Genomic DNA, 22,850 nt, shown 5'->3' with positions numbered 1-22,850 from the left:
ATGATTTCACATAGAAGGACAATCTAGCTCACTATTCTAATATTCCATAATGGACAACAGGCAGCGGGACAAGCAAGCACACATGCAGTAAGCGATAGTGTTTCCTCAAATGTTCTCCAATTGTTTACTGATATTCACCTGTTGGACTAAGCCATAAGATAACTTGAGATAGTTTTTGTCTTATGTTACGTACCAGCTTATCCATTGGGCCCCTCCACTTTGTGAAGAACGTACTTTTGATCGTAGGTAACTATAGGTTGCTTGGTAAGCAGCGCCCTGTATAGGTGAGAGAACCATCAATATCACACATTTTGTGAGCCTCCAGACACCACTTTTTAATGGAGACTGTGTGAGAGGAATCTAAATGTAGAGGTTACCCACAGCAGGAATGAAGGGCATATGTAGAAAAAGGGATGCTTCACAAGTCATTTTAATAGCTGTTCAGGTGAAGGCTTTATGGAAACAATATGGCACAATTCTTTTTTATTGTTAGATTTTATATGCATTATCTTGTTATTCTGTCATAGGAATTATGGGCAGAAAAGTGTTCCAACATTCAGAACAAATTAACCTCTCTTTGGGTTGTCTCAGCTCACTTAACCAGCAACCACGAGGTCAGCCGGCCGTCCTGAAGGCACATCTTACCATGCATTTAATGAACAATGGCGCAGTATAATAACCAATTATGCCATAACCTTTAACACCATTAAATAACAATGACATATTCATTAGGGCACCTGAAGATGCACAAATAACTCCCGCCATTTGCCTCGCGCAGACTCCTCTGATGTGTACTAGCTATTGACAGTATGCTACAAAATAATTACATTTTCCATTTTGATATTATACACCACATTCACCAGCCTTATGCCCCGTTTTTCATAGTCAACAGAAATGGATAATTATTCATTTCCTCTGATCTCAAAAGGCAGGGATGTTCTCGGCAACGTTAAAAAATGATCCTACCCTTTCCTGAATAATGTCTATTGATGAGGCGCCATGAGCCTCTGCCACTAGCTGCAAAGTAATGACTAAAATAACCAAGGAAATTAATTCTTATAAATTATATTTAGATAGAGGCTAGGTGATGTTATTTTGTTAAGAGGGGTGTCACCGATTCTGCTGGTTATTTACTTCCTACCTTACTTATAATTCTGAAAGAAACAAAATGGCAGACCACATCTTTATATTTATTTATTTATTTTTTTTACTCTTAAGTCTTCATTATAAGTTTTGATTAATTGCACGAAATTAAAGTAGTTGATTACTAGGAGATCTGGCTGCCAGAAGCCACATTGGATGGTTGATGTGCTATAGTATAACATGGCATCGATTAAAATAAACGAATAACGTAATACATGGTCAAGTTGAGTGAAAGAAGCTCTTTGTATCTACTCTCCCCTCTGGCTATAAGATAGGAGACCCCCATTTAGATGTGTCATTATGAAAATGCTGCCAATTCTACCAGTGTTGTGCTATAGAGCTGGAGGAGTTGAGCTAATTGATATATAGATTAATGGGAAAATATTCAATATAACAGAAATTTCTACTTATTCTGGGCTTAGGAGTCCATTGGATGGTCCATCTCAATGATTGACAGCGTTCCGCATATGCGCATGCACACAGAGATAGCTGCCAATCACTGATTAGGACCGCCCACTAGACTCCTAAGCCCATAATGAGCAAAGTTTTAAATGAATAAAAGTTCTTCCACATCGGTTCAGCCCCTCTTGCTTCATAACATGATGCTGGAGGATCAGAAGGCTTGTTCACCATGACAAGTTCCCTTTATAGGCCACATATGACATTTAGAAAGAAGTTGTTATCATGAGACAACTTCTTGGTAAGTGTTTTTTTTCTTCCAGCAGCAACTGAACAATATTCATGTGCCGCAGGAAAAGCTAAATAAGAGCAACTCAATGGTCCTCCTTTACACACGGTTTGCAATATATCCGCTCCAGGGCTGCACTGGCATGTGGCATATTGTGCCGGAAAAATCAATAAAACCAGCTAAATTCAACTAAAACCTCACAAAAGGGGCGTGGCAAAACATTTGCATAAGAAACCTACATATTTATTAAGGTCTCCTACTAAAAATTTTTTAATTATGTGGGGAAAATTTCTGACCACCAAATAGATAGTCTAAAAATAACCCTACAACAGCACATTGCCCAATCCCTTAGTTTACGGCCCTTGGGAATTTGCTTGGCATCCAGAGCAGGAGACGTTTGCAGTGGGGATTTGCTTCTACTCTGGACATGGACAGAGGTGTTCCTCACAAGGACAGAGGTGTCAGCAGAGAGCACTGTTGTCAGACTGGAAAGAACTACACAACAGCAGCTGATAAGTAATGGAAGGAATAGGAATAGGATTTTCTGGCACCAGTTAATTCAAAAACATTTTTTTCCAACAGAATACCCCTTTAAGGATGGTATATATATATATATATATATATATATATATATATATATATATATATAAATGTACTTTACCACCAATGCCCCTGCATATGCAGCTCTTCTTGACAGAAATTGCCCCATCACTGGCCATAGCAGTGACCCACCTCAGCCAGTTTTTGGTTAAACAGATATTTCTTATGCCCCAATAGCAGAGCAGGAACCACTTGCCAGCAGGGACTGTCAGGTGAGTGAAGTTTTTTTTAACCTTTTCAGGACACCGGGCGTATGCATATGCCCTGCATCCCGAGTCCTTAAGGACTTGGGGCGTGTGCATACGCCCATGGGAATTCCAGTCCCCGCCGCTAGCCAGTCGGGGACCAGATCGGGATGCCTGCTGAAATCATTCAGCAGGCATCCCAGCACATCGCCGAGGGGGGTCCTGAGACCCCCCCCATGTCGCCGAACGCAGAAAATCACATGTCAATTCAGACATGCGATTTTCCGCTATTACGGGCTGATCGTGTCTCTGTTGACCCGATCACCCGGAAAATAGGGATTATCGGAGCTGTCAGTGACAGCACCGATCATCCTGAGGGATAGGAGCGAGGTCGCAGTGCTGCGATCTCCTCCTATCCCCTGCCATTGGTCAGAACTGATTCTGACCAATGGCAGCGCAGGACAGTGGGTTGCCATGGAAACCCCCCGTTCTGCCCACCCCGGGATGTCGGGCAGAACGGGGGGGAGAAGATGGAGGCCCGTACCTGCAAAGAAGATGCATGGGGACCGCCGATCGTCGCTGGAGACAGCGGAGATAACGGCGCAGGTAGGGAAACGACAGTTTGGAGACCACTGTTACAGTGGTGCTCAAACAGTAGCCCTTCAGATGTTGCCAAACTACAACTCTCAGCATGCCTAGACATCCCATGCATGCTGGGAGTTGTAGTCCTGTAACATCTGTCCTTTCAGATTTTGCAATTTTCATGAAATTTTTGCTGCTCTAATTTGAATCCCTCTAATTAAATTAAAAATATGTCCATTTTATGATGCCAACATAAAGTGGACATATTGTATTAGTGAATACAAATAAAATGTATTTGGAATATCAATTTTCCTTACAAGCAGAGAGCTTTAAAGTTAGAAAAATGCAAAATTTTCAACATTTTCATGAAATTTTGGGATTTTTCACCAAAAAAGGATGCTAGTAACGATGAAAATTTACCACCAAAATAGAGTAGAATATGTCACGAAAAAACAATCTCATAATCAGAATATTAGAGTTATGAATGGTGGTCAGAATTGCGAAAAAGGGCTCAGTCCTTAAGGTGAAAAAGGGCTGCGTCCTTAAGGGGTTAAAATATAAAATCAATTCTCTAGAGAAGTGTTTTCCAACCAATGTGTCTCCAGCTGTTGCAAACTACAACTCCCAGCATGCCCGGGCACCCGTTGGCTGTCCGGGCAGGCTGGGATTTGTAGTTTTGCAACAGCTGGAGGTACACTGGTTGGAAACCACTGCTCTAGAAAACCCCATTAAGACATGAGAACCATGCTGCTACCTCGCCTCCAATTTACACCGCTTTACACTTGATACATTCAATGTTACTGTGTAGTGCAGTTTAGGTGAACGATTATTCTGATGCCCGGCTCCTGGGTTTTTGTCTGAAATACTAAATCAATGGTCTGTTTTTAGTTTATCGATTCCCTAATATATTATTATTGTGCTAAAGATGAGTTTAAAAGACTTTAGGTGTTTATAAGTCAAGTATAATAAATATCTTCACGAATTAGCAAACAAATATTTATTCGGCTATAGACTTTTTTTCCCCTAAAGTGTTGTGTTTGGCTGATCATTTTTCTGCTTTCTCACAAGCGTATTTGTGTAAAGGGGTCAACACTGCCCCTTCTTAAAGGGGTGCTCGGGTAAAAAAAAAAACATAATCAAATGGTGCCAGAAAGTTTAACAGATTTGTAAATTACTTCTATTAAAAAAATCTTAACCCTTCCAGTACTTATCAGCTGCTGTATGCTCCACAGGAAGTTCTTTTCTTTAAAATTTTCTTTTCTGTCTGACCACATTGCTGCTGCTGCTCTGCTGACACCTCTGTCTGTCTCAAGAACTGTCCAGAGCAGGATAGGTTTTCTATGGGGATTAGTTCCTGAGACAGACAGAGGTGTCAGGTGCAGCACCCCTGGTGTTAGCAGAGAGCACTGTGGTCAAACAGAAAATACATTTTAAAAAGAAAAGAACTTCCTGTGGAGCATAGAGCTGGAGAAACCCTTGCTGCAGTACCCCTTTAATAATACATTATACTACAGTATAAAACGTGGGTGAATTTAAAATATGTACCGTGTGCTTGTTTTAAAATCAGATTTCTAGTTGTAAAATGCACCATAAAATCTATTAAGAGTGATCAAAATATAGATGCATCCATATGTCACCCATATTGTAACAGTTTGCCAGTATTATATCCATATGTTATCAGTACTGTCTTCATATTTCAACGCTCTTGTCTTATATGTCTTTGTTCACAAACTTAAAGGGGTTATCCAGGAAAAAACTTTTTTTTATATATCAACTGGCTCCAGAAAGTTAAACAGTTTTGTAAATTACTTCTATTAAAAAATCTTAATCCTTTCAGTACTTATGAGCTTCTGAAGTTAAGGTTGTTCTTTTCTGTCTAAATCCTCTCTGATGACACGTGTCTCGGGAAACGCCCAGTTTAGAAGCAAATCCCCATAGCAAACCTCTTCTAAACTGGGAGTTTCCCGAGACAGGTGTCATCAGAGAGGATTTAGACAGAAAAGAAAAAACCTTAACTTCAGAAGCTCATAAGTACTGAAAGTACTGAATTGTAGTTTGCAACATCAGGAGGTCCATATTTTGGAGGCCACTGACCTAGAGCAAAGATCCAGCTTGCTTCCCTAGTCCTGTATATAAACACCCTGGCTAAGACACAGCAGCCTGTTAGTGCCCCTTTGCTTCACAGTACCTGGGGCAAATGTCCCACTAGCGCCCTGACCTAGCTGTACCCCAGTGAGAAGCATTACACTACAGAACAGTTTAAAATCTTTTTGACCCTTTAAAGAGTACCACTCATGATCTTGTTAAATTTTATAATCCTCCCAGTACACTGCCCCCTGATTAACCCCTTAGGGACTCAGACTATTTTCCCCTTAAAGTGGTACTCCGGTGGTACATTTTTTTTGACTATATGGCATCTTCTTTGTAAGTTTTGTTTTTTTGCAATATACATGTGTTATATGTTTTGGCAGCATGTATGTGTTTTTCTTACCTGTTTGTTGGGCAGGAAGTTCTGTAGTTCAGAGGGTTTTCTTTTACTGTTGTCCACAGTTCTGAGTCTGTTGTGGACAAGATGTCATAGCATTTTATTTTCTCTCTGTCTGCATGAGAGGAATAAGCCACGCCCCCTCATCTCATCCAGCTGAGTACACAGCTCCTCACCTCCCCTCCACCCTGCTCTGTATTCTATGGATGCAGGTCTCTACAGGAGAAAGAACACAGTGGCCCTCATTTACTATTGCAAACCCGACATGTTTTGTTCGGTTTAGCGCCAGTTTCGGGCGCATTGCACCTGAAATTCTGTCTGCGCCAGAATTTGCGCCTGAAATTCTGTCTGCGCCTGAATTTGCGCCTGAAATTGCGCATGAATTGAAAAAAAATCCCAACTAACTCTCCATTTTGCTAAGAAAACCCAAAAAGGGGCGTGGTTATTGGGAAAGGGGACGTGGTCACAAAAGGGGCGTGTTCCACCACATTTTCACAAAATCCCAACGTATTTACTAAAGTTTCCACAGAAAATGTGGTGGATTTGAGCTGAGGAAAACCCTATAGATCAGAGCGTGTGTAAAAATAAGCAAAGTGTAGGGAAAGTGGAAAATGTAGGGAAACCTTAGTAAATACCGTGGAAAATTAATTGTAGGGAATTAAAACCCACAAAGAAACCTACACAACACTCTTAGTAAATAAGGGCAAGTGTGTTATCTGAAGGGGAGGATGAGAAGGTGCACAGGCTGGGGATGTATGGACTGCAGGGGAATAAACTCCCAGCATGCTCTGACAGACTTTTGGCATGCTGGGAGTTGTAGATTTGCAACAGCTGGAGGCACACTGGTTGGGAAACACTGTTCTAGCCTATTCAGCATACACATCATGTTACACCAGTGTTTCCCAACCAGTGTGCCTCCAGCTGTTGCAAAAGTACAACTCCTAGCATGCCCAAAGGCTGTCAGGGCATGCTGGGAGTTGTAGTTTTGCAACACCTGGAGGCACCCTGATTGGGAAATACTGGTGTATGCCCCACAGAGGTGTGGTGAACTACAACCCTCAGGAGACTACAGAGGCAGCATGCTGGTGTTATACCACAGACTGAAGACTCCTGAATGACACATGCTGGGAGTTGTAGTCCCTTTTGTGAGTGTATGACAGTGTATCCCATCCAAGGCTGATTATATTAGTGTGCTGTGTATAAGGGAGCCGACCCAGGAAAATAGTAGGGTGGGTAAAGGGCGGAACAAACAAAAAAAAGGAGCCGCCCCAAACCAGCAAGGCATGTGGCATGCTGGGATTTGTAGTTTTCAGCATAGCAAGAAACAGGAAATAGAAGCAAAGATAGGAAAACTAAGTGGGGGATAAAAAGACAACAAAGAACGGAAATAGAGTAGGCTAAACAACAAGAATAGAAATGAAACAAAACAAATAGGGTAAGTAAAAAACGGAAAAACACGTTGACCACCGGAGTACCCCTTTAAGGACTCAACAAATTTTCGTAGCATTTTTCCTTTTTCCTCCTTCCTTTCTAAAAATCATAACGCTTTCAATTTTGCACCTACAAACCCATATAAGGGCTTGTTGTTTGCATCACCAATTGTACTTTGCAATGACATCACTTAATTTACAATATAACCTGCGGCGAAACCCCCAAAAAATTATTTGTGGGGTGCAATAAAAAAAACACCATTTTGTAACTTTTGGGGGCTCTCGTTTCTACACAATATTTGGTAAAAATGAGACCTTATCTTTATTGTATAGGTCCATATGCTTACAAGGATAACCAATTTATGTAGGTTTTATTTTATTTTAATACTTAAAAAAATTATAAACTACATGTACCAAAATTTCCATGTTTAAAATTGGTATATTAAGACCCCTATAACTTTTTTTCCCCGTCTACTGGGTGGTATGAGGGCTAATTTTTTGCGCCGTCATTTGTAGTTTTTATAGGTACCATTTTTGTTTTGATGTGACTTTTTTAATCGTTTTTTATTAATATTTTTATAGTATATGAAGTGACCAAAAATACACAATTTTGGACTTTTGTATTTTTTTACATGTACGCCATCGACCGTGTGGTTTAGCTAACCTAATACTTTAATAGTTCAGACATTTACGCATGCGGCGGTACCACATATGATTATTTTATTCTTTATTTCATTATTTTATTAAAAAAATGGGAAAAGGGGGGTGATTTAAAATTTTAATAGGGAAGGGGTTAATGAACTTTTATTACATTTTTTATTTACACTTTTTTTTTGCCCCCATAGAAGGATAAAACATGCAATCTTCTGATTGCATATACTGATCAGTGCTCTGCCATTGCAAAGCACTGATCAGTGTAACCAGCTGAGTAGGCATGGAACAGTGGATCGCCGATCGGACAACGGAGAGGCAGGTGAGGACCCTCCCATCATCCGGTAAGCTGATCAGGACATCGTGATTTTGGGTCCCACTGGGTTTAACCCATTCTCTGCAGTTGAGAGCGGTTTAAACCCGGTAAATGGGACCTGCGTCCCCAAGAGGTTAACCACCCCCTGCCTTTATTTTTATTATTTCTTAGTTTTCTACCTTGATATTGCTTTGTATTTTCTGCCCAGTCACAGTCAGATTTACAGACTGGGAAGGGGCATTACTCAGAGGGCGTGACATCATCTGAAGCCATACAGGGGAGAACTTACTCCCTCACTCTTCTACACACAGCCAAGAGCAGTTCAATGTGTGAGATAAGCTCTTCTTGGCTAAGGCTGCACACACACCCCTCAGCATTTCCTGATTTTGGACTTCTGCCAGGCCAGCAGGAGTCCAAAGTATGTGCAAGAGATAGGGGGATATGTGCTCTGGACAAGTAGGGAGACACCTAATGGCAGCTTTTAAAACACAAATAAAACATAGAAAACCTCATTTGTTTCATTGGAAATATTTTTATTTACCAATAAAATAGCAATAGCAAAAATTTGTTTTAATGAGAGTGCCCATTTAAAAGAAATACTCAGTGTAAACTTTATGGTATGTGACACAGGGAACTGAAAGACCACCAAAGAGCCCTGCATCACCCCTTTTAGGCCCTACACATTATATATATATATATATATGCACAGAGTGTTTTAACTATTACTTTTAAAACCTCTGATATGTGGCAGTGACACACAAGAAATTTTGATCAGCAGGGGTCCAGGTGTTGAGACCCCCACGATCACTTGAGCAGAAGCACAGAGCTGAGCGCTGGGTCCAATTATTTCTGCACTGAATTGCTTGGTTCTCCTCAGAAAGTGGCACAAGTGGTGAATGGAGACTTCTATAAATCCATACAGAGCACACTTCATACACTGCATACATAGCATCTCGAGGAGAGCGGAGCAATGTGGAGCAATTGGCTGTGCACTTCCTTTGTTTTAGCGATCAGTGGGAATCCTCATATCCAAACCTGATCAAAGCTTCGGTCCTGTCACTATAACATACCAGAAGTTTTTAAGCCACATGCAGTTGTGCTTTCCATTTAATTAATTTATTTATTTTTTAGCTTAAGCCTTTTTCTGTTACTTTTTTCTATTTACTTCAGTAGTTAGTATGAAATCATCTGCAATACATATTCTGTATTGCTGCTGTTATCTTATTGGCCTGGCAGAGTGTTTTTCTGTAACCAATCGCCAAGGTGACTCGCCAGCTGAAACCCTAATTATATCAAGGGAAAAAATCGCCTGTTTTACTTAGAAGGTTGATATGGTGTATGAACGGCGGTAACATTAGCTGCATAGAAATGACTGCAAACGGAAGTGAAGAATCTTCAGCCACCGGGTTCCTGCATTTACAGAGACAGAGAATAAGCTTTCCTGTCTGAGCTGTAGGAGATTAGAATTATTTCTACTCAGGGACTAATTAGCTAAATGAGACGACCACAAACAAAAAGAGGTTAGTGTTCACTATTAATATCCCTCCAGCATAATGTCATCTCTGGGAGGATCTGCTCCGAACGCCATACACTTTAATATCATCCTGTGCATTTACAGAAACTGCACAGAGACAGACACACTGTATCGGGAGTCAATTATAGTCTCACTGCAGTTACTACCAGTCTCCAAACATTTTAACATGATAAATGCTGCAGAGATAAAGTGTTTTTTTGTGCAGAAGCTATATCTATATGCAGTTATTATATATATATATATATATATATGTATGGCCCAGTACGGAAGAGGTGTTACCCCGAACCCTTGCTGCCCTGTCAGGTAGCCTCCCTGCAATGTCTCCTGCCAATCCCCCCCCCCTGCATCTGTTCTACTGTAGTTGTATATTATCCCCCATATTATGTATATAAGAGTGTTGTATCTTTTAGAAAGGTTAACATGTGATCACCAGTTTTCATGTGAGTTGTCATGTGATTGTTACCCAGGAGGTATCAGTGACCAGGTGACTTAAGAGTGACCAATGGGACCCCACCAGAATCTCCCCCAAAAAAGCCCTGGGAGGATTCTCTTCTCTCTCTTAGTTTCTGAGTCTTTGCTGAGGTGCAGTCGAGCCTAAGAGCGTGTCTGGAGTCATAGGAGCCTCAAGTCAAGTCTGCAGCCACAAACTACAAGTCTGCGAGTAACTACAGTCACAGCTTAGACTGTCTCCAGTCAAGTCAAGTATATACAATATATATATATATATATATATATATATATATATATATATCAGGGGCGGACACAGACAACAGAGGGCCCCTGTGCAAAGAATGTGCCTGGGCCCCCCCCCCCCCCAAAAAAAAGTAATATGCCATAAAATTGCACTGCAACTCACATTAATCTGCATTAGATAGGCAGCAGTTCCCCCACATTAGGTAGCATAGATTCCCCACATTAGGTAGCATATATTCCCCACATTAGGTAGCATTGCATAGTTTCCCCACATTAGGTAACATAGCATAATTTCCCCACATTAGGTAGCGTAGCATATATTCCCCACATTAGGTAGCGCAGCATATATTCCCCACATTAGGTAGCGTAGCATAGATTCCCTACATTAGGTAGCATAGCCCCACATTAGGTAGCGTAGCATAGCATATATTCCCCACATTAGGTAGCATGGCATAGATTCCCCACATTAGGTAGCGTAGCATATATTCCCCACATTAGGTAGTGTAGCAAAGATTCCCCACATTAGGTAGCATAGCATATATTCCCCACATTAGGTAGCATAGATTCCCCACATTAGGTAGCATAGCATATATTCCCCACATTAGGTAGCATAGATTCCCCACATTAGGTAGCATAGCATATATTCCCCACATTAGGTAGCATAGATTCCCCACATAAGGTAGCGTAGCATAACCCCAACAAACAAACACACACACACTCTCACTCACCCACACACTCTTACCTGGCCTGCACTACTTACATTTGCCCATGGGGACTTCCTGGCAGAGGTGCGCGCTATAAGTGATATCATCGCACGCTCTGCGCTGGACGTCAGCGTCCAGGTGCTTGCGATGACGTCACTCACTGCACGCACCTCAGCCAGGAAGTCCCCATGGGCAGATGTAAGTAGCAGTTTAGTGACTGGGCAAGACTGGTTTCCCTGTCATATGTGCACTGGCAGGGCTGCCATCAGAAATTTCGGGGCCCCTTACACAACTCAAGGCCTGAGACCCCCACCGATCACCTCGGTTGAAGTGGTTCTCCAGCTGTTGGAAAGCTAAAACACCCATCATGTCTGGAGAGCATCAGGCAATGGGAGTTGTAGTTTTGTAACAGCTGAAGAGACACAGATTGGACACAGTTTTACCCATCATCACTGCAGAACTTACAAGTGACTACAGCTCTGATGGGACAGTCATAAGAACACACAATGATGTCAGTGACCTGAGTGACGTCTTCTTTTCTTCTTCATCTCGTCCAGAGACCAGGTCTTCCCCCAGCTCCATCTTCTCTGCAGAGTCTGACATGCAGACATCATTGGCTCCTCACTGTCAGCAGATCCTCATCCTCTGCATGAAGACAATAATCATTATAACCTTGCCAGAAAGTGTAACCTAAATAAAATACTGCCCCACACTGTACCCTGAATATAATACTGCTATACACTGTACCCACTAAATATAATCCTGCCACACACTGTACCCTGAATATAATCCTGCCACACACTGTACCATGAATAGCATACTGCCATACACTGTACCCACTAAATATAATACTGCTATTCACTGTACCCACTAAATATAATACTGCCCCACACAGTACCCTAAATAAAATACTGTCACACACTGTACCCTAAATAAAATACTGCCCCACACTGTACCCTAAATATAATATTGCCAGACACTGTAACCTGAATACAATACTGCTGTACACTGTACCCACTAAATATAATACTGCTATACACTGTATCCACTAAATATAATCCTGCTACACACTGTAACCTGAATATAATACTGCCACACACTGTACTCCGAATATAATACTGCCACACATTGTACCCACTAAATATAATATTGCCACACACTGTACCCTGAATATAATACTGCTATACACTGTACCCTGAATATAATAATACTATACACTGTACCCTGAATATAATACTGCTACACACTGTGCCCACTAAATATAATCCTGCCACACACCGTACCCTGAATATAATAATGCTATACACTGTAACCTGAGTATAATACTGCTATACACTGTACCCACTAAATATAATCCTGCCACACACTGTACCCTGAATATAATACTGCTATACACTGTACCCACTAAATATAATCTTGCCACACACTATACCCACTAAATATAATACCTCTTATCCTCTGTGTCCTCATCATTCCTCATCACCCCCATAACCCCTGCCAAACCTCTCCTCAACACTACTATAACCACCCCCGCACCTCTCCTCATCATTACTATAACCCCCCCACACCTCTCCTCATCACTACTATAACCCCCCCCAGGCACCTCTCATCACTACTATAACCCCCCCCCCACACCTCTCCTCATCACTACTATAACCCCCGCACCTCTCCTCATCACTACTATAACCCCCCACACACCTCTCCTCATCACTACTATAACCCCCCCCCACACACCTCTCCTCATCACTACTATAACCCCCGCACCTCTCCTCATCACTATTATAACCCCCGCACCTCTCCTCATCACTATTATAATGCCCCCTGCATATCTCACCACCCCCATAACAACCCCCTGCACCTCTCTTCACCCCCATAACACCCTCCTGCACCTCTTATCACCCCCATAACCCCCCCTGCACCTCTCATCACCCCATAACACCCCCCCCCTCATCACCCCCATAACACCCCCTGCATCTCTCATCACTCCCATAACACCCCCTGCATCTCTCATCACCCCCATAACCCCCCCTGCATCTCTCATCACCCCCATAACCCCCCTGCACCTCTCATCACCCCCATAACCTCCCCATGCACCTTTCATCCCCCCATAACACCCCCTGCACCTCTCATCCCCCCATAACACCCCCCTGCACCTCTCATTACCCCCATAACCCCCCCTGCATCTCTCATCACCCCCATAACCCCCCTGCACCTCTCATCACCCCCATAACCTCCCCATGCACCTTTCATCCCCCCATAACACCCCCTGCACTTCTCATTCCCCCCATAACACCCCCCTGCACCTCTCATTACCCCCATAACCCCCCTGCATCTCTCATCACCCCCATAACCCCCCTGCACCTCTCATCACCCCCATAACCTCCCCATGCACCTTTCATCCCCCCCATAACACCCCCTGCACCTCTCATCCCCCCCATAACACCCCCCTGCACCTCTCATTACCCCCATAACACCCCCTGCACCTCTCATTACCCCCATAACCCCCTGCACCTCTCATCACCCCCATAACCTCCCCATGCACCTTTCATCCCCCCATAACACCCCCTGCACCTCTCATCCCCCCATAACACCCCCTGCACCTCTCATTACCCCCATAACCCCCCCCTCTCATCACCCCTATAACACCCCAAGCACCAGTTCCCCTGCACCTCTCATCACCATTGTAGTCTGCAAACAACATAGCCCCCATCCAACCCCCCCCCCCCCCCACACACACACACACACCCCGTTCACTTACTCTGCCGGGGTTCGGTGCAGCTGCTGCTCCTGTCAGAGTGTCACTGCACGGGGAGGATCCGTCGGGAGGCTGCTGGACTGGAGATCGCGCCGGGACAGGTCAGGTGACTGGAGTAGACGTGCGTGCCTGTGCGGGGCACGTCGACTCCCATCAGCCCCTGGCCTGTCCGGCCCTGCCGTACTTCTTAAGGGGCCCGCGCCCTAGAAAGAGCGGGCCTCATAGTCCTGCGGGCCCCCCAGACTATGACGCCCGGTCATAGTTCTGACGGGTACCCAGCCAGGAGTCAGTGAGTGACAGTCGCAGTCACTCACTGACTAGCCGGAAAAAAAAAAGTACAGGGACGTCCGGGCCTCCCTGAAGCTCCGGGCCCCATACAAGTGTATGGGTTTACCCCCTGATGGCGGCCCTGTGCACTGGGTCCGATGGTAGGACCGGCCCAGCGTGTGAGGGCGGGCCGGGCCCCCTCCCACGCTGGGCCCCTGTGCAGCTGAACCGGCTGCACAGGCGATATGTCCGCCCCTGATATATATATATATGTATATATATATATATATATATATATATATATAGAGAGAGAGAGTGTATGTATATATATATATATATATATATATATATACATAGGGGGAGTCTTATCAAAACCTGTGCAGAGGAAGAGTGGTGTAGTTGCCCATAGCAACCAATCAGATTGCTTCTTTCATTTTCCATAGGCCTCTTTAGACTGTAGTGTCCGTCCCAATGGTCCAAACTATTTGGCCAAATGGTGAGCAAAGCACCTCAGTTTTTCTTTTTTTCATTGTTGAAATATAGCATTTCATGTTTTATCTGTATCTTTGTGCTGGCAGTGTGCTGCTGTATTCTCCTGTTTGTGTATATTTAGCCTAGCAGCGTGCATCTGTATGCAGGGTCCATGCAATAGTTTGGTATCAGTATGGGCTGGCGAACTTATCCTTTTTTGTGTTATACATATGGGAGACTGGCTACCTCCATGTTGGTTCCTGAACCCCACCCATCTTGTAAGGTGCTAGATGTTCCAGTCCTTACAAGCTTGGTAACTGATTGCACAGAGGCACATTCACAGTGTAGAGTCCGTCCCCATGAGGTCACCTTATCATGGTGGGATGGTCCAAACTATTTGGCCAAATGGTGAGCAAAGCACTTCAGTTTTTCATTTTTTCATTATAGCAATATAGCATTTCATGTTTCATCTGTATCTTTGTGCTGGCAGTGTGCTGCTGTAGTCTCCTGTTTGTTTATATTTAGCCTAGCAGTGTGCATCTGTATGCCGGGTCTATGCAATAGGTATCAGTATGTGCTGGGCAACTTATCCTTTATTGTGATATATATATATATATATATATATATATATATATATATATATATATATATAAATATATACATACAATTTATTTATTTCTATTCATTTATTAATAAAAACAATGGCCACTTATGTACATCTGTTCAATTGCTTCTTAAAGGGGTACTCTGCTGCTCCAGCGCTCAAAACATTTAGTTCCGAATGATGGGTGCGGGCTACGGGGGTCGTGAGGTCACAGTCACGCCCCCTCAATGCAAGTCTATTTCAGAAACTGCTAATTTGCTGGGATTTTCACGCACAATCAACTCTAGGGTTCACAATAATGGTGTGAAAAAGAGAAAATATCCAGTGAGCCTTGTTGTTGTCAGAGGTCAGAAAAGGGTGGTCAAAATTTGGTGTACATAACATGAATGCATGAATCCATCTTGCCTTGTATCAGCGATTCAGGCTGGTGGTCTAGGTGTAATAGTGTAAAGATGTTTCCTTGGCACACATTGGACCCCTTAATATCAATTGAGCACCATTTAAACGTGACATCCTACCCAAGTCTATCCCTTTATGACCACAGTGCACCCATCTTCAGACACTAGAAGAATACTAGCCCACTTTGCACCAACTTAAAGGATATCCTAATGAACACTTAAGCTATGTTGACACGGTTGGAAAATGTGCGGAATGCCCGTACGGAAAACAAGTGCAGACATTCCGCACATTTGACTAACCAGCGGGTGCTAGGACTGCTCGGAAATGCACTGCACAGAGGAAAATACATTTCCTAGCAGACTCCGCAGAAGGAATAGACAATTCTATTCTTTCTGAGGATGGCAGAATCTGAATTTCCGCACCAGATGTTTGTATATGGAAATTCTGCCGTGTGAACAGTGCAACAGAATCCCATTGAAATACATTGGACTCTGCTGCAGGGGAATGTCTGTGAGGACGTTCCGGACAAATTCCACCTGTGTGAATCCGGTAATAGTCCTGTTTCTGCCGCCTGATCTTTACAGATGTAGCAGATGTAGATGCGTACAAAATTAATAAGCCTATCTATTGAAATAGGATTGTGATATTAGAAAAAAAATGTCTGCTTTTGTCCAGTAATATAGTAATAATAGCCAAGGTATGACAGCTCAGCTCCATTCGAGTTGAAGTTAATAGATTTGTATATTTCTTTTTTGTCATACTAACCATATACTTAGTATAGGAATAAGGCTAAACAGCAATGAATGTCTTGACAATTATGTGTTTTTATTGAATACATTTTCCAATAATACAAAATTAAAAAATAATCTTGTGCAAAAGCATAGTGCATGGGAAAAAGATGAGCACAAGTTCGTAAAAATTCAAAGAAAATACAAATAAACAGATATAATGTTGCAATTGGATCATACCATCAGAAATAGGTTTTGGGGTTTTCCTCTGTTTTGGTTACCATTGGTGTCGACTTGAGTAAAACAGATGGACTAGCTAGACTTAGAAGGCTTTGCTGTGCAATAAACATATTTGGAGACAACAATGTGATCTAGTAATAATAATTATAATAATGATAATAATAATAATAATAATATACATGTATCAGGATGACTCTAATAAAGCAGTAAGATAAAATTAACTGTGATCGAGTTCCGTTTTGCTAAGAATTTGACCAGATTTCTCTTAAATGCTCTTGATAATGGAACTGGCTGTAGAAGTTAAGGCCACATACTGAATCTGTTTTGAGAGACTGTAAATATATCCATGAACAAATTGTTAATTTATGGCCTTGATATAAAATTTGGGTCACGCTGAGCTTTATGGTAATGAGCAGATCTCCATACATCCATCTGGCCGGATGTATAATAAACTGAGAATCTAAAGTTATTTCATGAGATTTATGACACAAAAATGCACACGCATGTAGCCAGGTCATCTGTATAGGCAGTAGGGCAATGGTCTGCCAACTGTGGACCTCAAGAAGTTGCAAAACTATAACTCCCAACGGCTGTCCGGACGTACTTGGAGTTGTAGTTTTGCAACATTGGCAGTCCAAAGTTTGAAGACCATTGCTGTAGAGCCTTCATATTTTTTTTCATGCTTCTAGATTCTAGAATCTTTTTTTTTTTTTTAACGCCTTAAGGACCGTTTTTGCAATTTCGTTTTTTGCTCCTTGCCTTTAAAAAATCATAACTCTTTCAATTTTGCACCTAAAAAATCATAACTTCATGCCGGAAAATTATACGTTTAAAATTGTCATTTCTGACCCCATTTTTGCATTGATAGGACTTATTGATAGCTTTTTATTCATTTTTTCATGATATAAAGAGTGACCAAAAATGCACTATTTTGGACTTTGGAATTTTTTAGCGCGCATGCCGTTGACCGTGCGGTTTAATTAACGATATATTTTTATAATTCGGACATTTCCGCGATACCATATATGTTTATTTTTATTTTTATTTACACTGTGTTTTTTTTTTTTTATGGGAAAATGGGGGTGATTCAAACTTTTAATAGGGAAGGGGTTAAATGATGTTTATTCACTTTTTTTTTCACTTTTTTTTTGCAGTGTTATAGCTCCCATAGGGACCTATAACACTGCACACACTGATCTTTATCATTGATCACTGGTTTCTCATAAGAAACCAGTGATCGATGATTCTGCCGCTTGACTGCTCATGCCTGGATCTCAGGCACTGAGCAGTCATTCGGCGATCGGACAGCGAGGAGGCAGGTAGGGGCCCTCGGATCGGACAGCGAGGAGGCAGGTAGGGGCCCTCCAGCGATTTCACCGCGGCTATCCCGAACAGCCCACTGAGCTGACCGGCATGGTTTCAGTTTCACTTTAGATGCGGCGTTCAACTTTGAACGCCGCGTCTAAAGGGTTAATAGCGCGCGGCACAGTGATCAATGCCGCGCGCTATTAGCCATGGGTCCCGGCCGTTCATAGAGGCCGGGCCCGACCCGCTATGACGCGGGGGCATGCCGTTGCCCCGCGTTATAGATCGGGAGCGGACACATGACGTTCCAGTATTATTCATTTTATTATTAAAAAATATAAAAGTGCTCAATATACTTGATATAATGTCGTCTTAATGCAATGCTTCAGCAGAAGTCCCTGTGTTTTTTAATGGATGGAAGTAGGCTTGGCTTAGTCTCTGACAGCAGTCAGTGTGGCCCCCTAAGCAATCTCAGTAGTGCTGGGCAGGGGCATTAGAGGTAACAGAGGTAGCAGTCGCACCAGGGCCCTTGCGCCTAAGGGGGCCCCAAAGCACATCTGCTCCATTAGAGACCAGTAATATAATTGACATATGGGGCCCTGTTTCAGATTTTGCATTCAGGCCCAGAAGCTACCAGCTATGCTGAGATAAATAAGGGGTGGGCAGGATACATTGCAGAGCCCTGCATGAAGAAAGGCATGATGGTACTTGCTCTTTACTGGCAGCACATGCTGCTCACTGTGTGGTAGTGAACACTTACAGAGACCATGTCAAACTCCCTGCAGGAGAAATTTGGGCTAATAGCTGCTCAGCCACCTAGGTAAGCCTGTTAGAAACGTTACTGGGAATTTTATTTTTATTTTTTTATTTTGCCTGATTTTGGATAACCCCTTTAAAGGTGTTCTCCGGTATAGAAAAACTTATAACCTATCCTAAGGATAGTGTATAAGTGTCAGATTAATGGGGGTCCAACTGCTGGGACTATAGTGCTCTCCTGTACGGGGCCCCGGCTCTCCTTCTAAATGGAACATGTAGACCACCGCACTGAGCGATGGCCAACGCACCCCCTCCATGCAGCTCTATGGGAGATCCTTAGTTCAGCACTCTGGCTCTCCCATAGAGCTGCATGGAGGGGGTGTGATGGCCATTGCTTAGTGCGGTGGTCTACACGCTCCATTTAGAAACAGAGACAGGACCCAGTACAGGAGATCGCAGGGGTCCCAGCAGTTGGACTCCCCCCCCCCCCCCCCCCTGATGTGACATTTATCCTCAATCCTTAGCATAAGGGATGCATCTTTTAAATGTCTGCATAGTTACCATATGACGGTATATGATGACTGACACATTTTCCTTGCATTCCCCAAAATCATCATTTGCTACTTGCTCAATGGCAAAAATCAGTTAGCATTTTTTTTTATTACGCACTAATTATTGATATTACATACTGAAGCGTCCATTTCCAGAAAGCAATAACTTTAAATGAGACCTGCCTATAAATGGGAATGTAAAAAACTGTCTTAAAGATACGTACATAGGAAGACAATTTATTACAATCACCAACTATAATTAAAGTACTAAGAGGGAGATTCATCAAAACCTGTGTAGAGGAAGAGTGGTGCAGTTGCCCATAGCAACCAATCAGATCGCTTCTTTCCTTTTTAAAGAGGCCTGTAATAAAAGAAAGATGCAATTTGATTGGTTGCTATGGGCAACTGCACCACTCTTCCTCTACACAGGTTTTGATAAATCTCTCCCAAAATTCTGGTGCTTTAGACTCAGACTACATCTGTAAGGCACTGGCCATTTTTAACCTAAAGGGCATAGACATTTATTTTTCAAGAAATTCATAATCTGTCATTTTTCCAGTTGGCCATGAAGAAATGAAAAATAAAAAAAACAGCATTACCACCATTAGTGTTTATTTATTTTTTGTTGTTGTTTTATACTATAGAATAAACATCATTTACCTTATTTACACACTTTATCATAGATGCTAAATTTTTGTTTCATTATCTTTTAACTCATGGAAACTTTACATGATTATTTTTATAGATATTATTACTTTTAATTATTTTATTTGTCCTTTTTTTTTTTTTTTTTTTTACTACTATGGAACTGTATGATTGCTCATATGATACATATAATGCACTGCAATACTTCACTACTATAGTATATAATCGCCTGTGTCCCATTCATTGACGCCCATTCGCACCCCACAATTGTAATTTTAGGGTGCTGTTGGGGGTGCCCTTCCTTCATCTAATCTTGGTTATTAAGGGGTCAAACCCACCTACCTCCTGTTGCAGCAAGTTGTCAGCTGAGCCCATCCTATCCCTGAGCTGCAGATTTATGGTGCCATACACTATCTACTAGCTGCCAGTATCTATATGTATGGCACAGGACAGGAATAGGTTAAAGAATTGTCAACCAACTAAAAAAGCAGTGCTCGCAGAATTTGTACAGAAGTCTCCTGCAGCTTCATGCTACGGAGCTGCAGGCACTCTGTGTGCCGCCATATGGTGCTCCATACGATGCCATGTTACGGAAATATTTTCCTCTAGGAGCAATTATTCTAGTGGAGAACACTTTTGTAATGTGGCACCTAATGGAACGTGGCACTTTTATCTATTCACATAGAGAAACCTTCCCCATGCCTCTGTACAGTATAAAGTAGAAGACATACAGACATTTAGTAGGGCAAAAAAAAAAAAGATGTTTATCAGTCCAATTTTATGGATTCAAGCAACTTATAGGTAATACAATAGTTGAGTGCATATCAGTTAAAGTATTGCTACATCTCTAGGAATATCATGTGGGAAAGCTTGCAGCAAAATGGATCCCAAAACTTTTGACAACGGAACAAAAGAGGACAATACCCTGTCACACACTGTCAATGAAACAATGGCAAAAATTACCTCCTTAGGCTTTCAAATGATGCCCCATCCACCCTATTTGCCCAAACTGGTTCCTTCTTACTATCATCTGTTTCTCAATCTCAAAAAACCCATAAAGGGACAATGATTTGTAAATTACTTCTATTAAAAAATCTTAGTCCTTCCAGCACTTATTAGCTGCTGAATACTACAGAGGAAATTATTTTCTTTTTTGAACACAGTTCTCTGCCGACATCATAACCACAGTGCTCTCTGCTGACATCTCTGTCCATTTTAGGAACTGTCCAGAGAAGCATATGTTTTCTATGGGGATTTTCTCCTACTCTGGAAAGTTCTTAAAATGGACAGAGGTGTCAGCAGAGAGCACTGTGGTCGTGATGTCAGCAGAGAGCTCTGTGCTCCAAAAAGAAAATAATTTCCTCTGTAGTATTCAGCAGCTAATAATTACTGGAAGGATTAAGATTTTTTAATAGAAGTAATTTACAAATCTGTTTAACTTTCTGGCACCAGTTGATTAAAAAAAAAAAAGTTTTCCACCGGAGTACCCCTTTAATGACTTGACAAGTTATCATTTTTATTTTTCACATTCTAATAGCCATTGATCTTTAATTTTACCAAATATGTTTATTTTTTATTCATAAAATGTGAAGGAGGGGAGAGGGAAGATTGATATCTTTAAAAGGTTGTTTTTTTTGTAATTTTTTTCCCCACATTTTTAAGTTTCCGTTGGGGACTATTACTAGCAAACATTTGATTGCTAGTACAGTGCAGCGCTATGCAATGACGTTGCACTACTGATCACTACTATCGGTGATCTACTTGTACAGGCTGCCTGTAAAAGATCAGTGATCAAGTGGCAAGGAGGTAAGAAGAATCCCTCCGGCTCCCAGTAAGACCCCCCAAAGCCCCGACACCTGTCACTTCTGACTTTTGGGTGCAGTGATTGACACTGATCTCAGAACCTAGAGGGTTAATGACTAACATTAACGTGATCGCTGTCAGAAGTGGTGAGTCCTGGCTGCTCCTAAACTTGCTTCATAGTACCCTTTCACGCAGCTGCCGTGTACAGTGATTCCTCAACATACAATGGTAATCTGTTCCAAACGGACCATAGTTTGTTGAAACCATCGCATGTTGAGGGATCCGTGCAATGTAAAGTATAGGACAGTGGTCTACAACCTGCGGACCTCCAGATGTTGCAAAACTACAACACTCAGCATGCCCGGACAGTTGTTGGCTGTCCGAGCATGTTGGGTGTTGTAGTTTTGCAACATCTGGAGGTTTGCAGGTTGTAGACCACTGTTAGCGAAAGTTGTACTCACCTGTCCCCGCCGCTCTGGACCATCACTGTTCGTCACCGCTGCCCTGAATGTCGCCGTCCATCGCTGTCGCCGCGTCCCCGAGGTGTCCCCGACGCTCCGGCAAGGCCTCTGCTTCCCCGGCAACCGCGCGCTCCGTCACCGCCATCACGTCGCTACACACGCCGCTCCTATTGGATGAAGGGACGGCATGCGCAGCGACGTGATGACGTCGATGGAGAGCGCCGACGATGGAGGGGATCCCGAAGATGACCTCCGGAGCCCTGAGGACAGGTGAGTGACCATCACCGGAGCTCACGGGGCACCGTAAACGGCTATCGGGCGGCAGCTGAAGCAGTCTGCGCTGCCGGATAGCCGTTTATGCGATGGCCCCGACATACAAAAGCATCGAATGTTGATGCTTCCTTCAAGATGCGATGGCCTCTGAGAGAAATGATTGTATGTCGGGGCCATTGTAGGTCCGGGGGGTCACTGTATATATATATATATATATATATATATATATATATATATATACACAGAGTTCTGCAGAAGTGTTGTTAGTCTCTGAAGTAACATATTGCTTTGTGTAGATGAGATGTTTACAATCCCTTCTACTTTGCCAGTTCTGTTATTTTCTGCAGATTTACCGCGTGTAAAATCTTCAGCAAATAGGTCTAGTGTGCATTTACCTGAACGCGTTGAGCCATGCTGGTAAAAGTGTATTCAGCAGTGACATGGTTGTTCTGGGTTTACTGCAATGTATGCTTCTATTCATTCCATGGAAAGGCTTCGTGCTCACAAGCTGTCAGTGTGTTTTTTAGCCAAATGTATTTCCTTCCACATTATACTTCCCTCTGCTGGCTGAGCGCGACCGT

At 42.6% G+C, this 22,850-nt stretch overlaps 1 protein-coding gene across 1 annotated transcript in view; it reads right to left on the bottom strand.

Annotated features, from left to right (window-relative positions):
* SEZ6 (seizure related 6 homolog) overlaps nt 1-22,850 on the bottom strand; it is a 707,842-nt gene that overhangs the window by 666,826 nt on the left and 18,166 nt on the right. The gene's annotated exons all lie outside the window — the stretch shown is intronic.

The sequence above is a fragment of the Hyla sarda genome, chromosome 2 (genome assembly GCF_029499605.1).
Source record: "Hyla sarda isolate aHylSar1 chromosome 2, aHylSar1.hap1, whole genome shotgun sequence".
Taxonomy (NCBI): domain Eukaryota; kingdom Metazoa; phylum Chordata; class Amphibia; order Anura; family Hylidae; genus Hyla; species Hyla sarda.
Note: the sequence above shows the minus strand (reverse complement) of the source record. Positions and strands in the feature narration are given on the sequence as shown.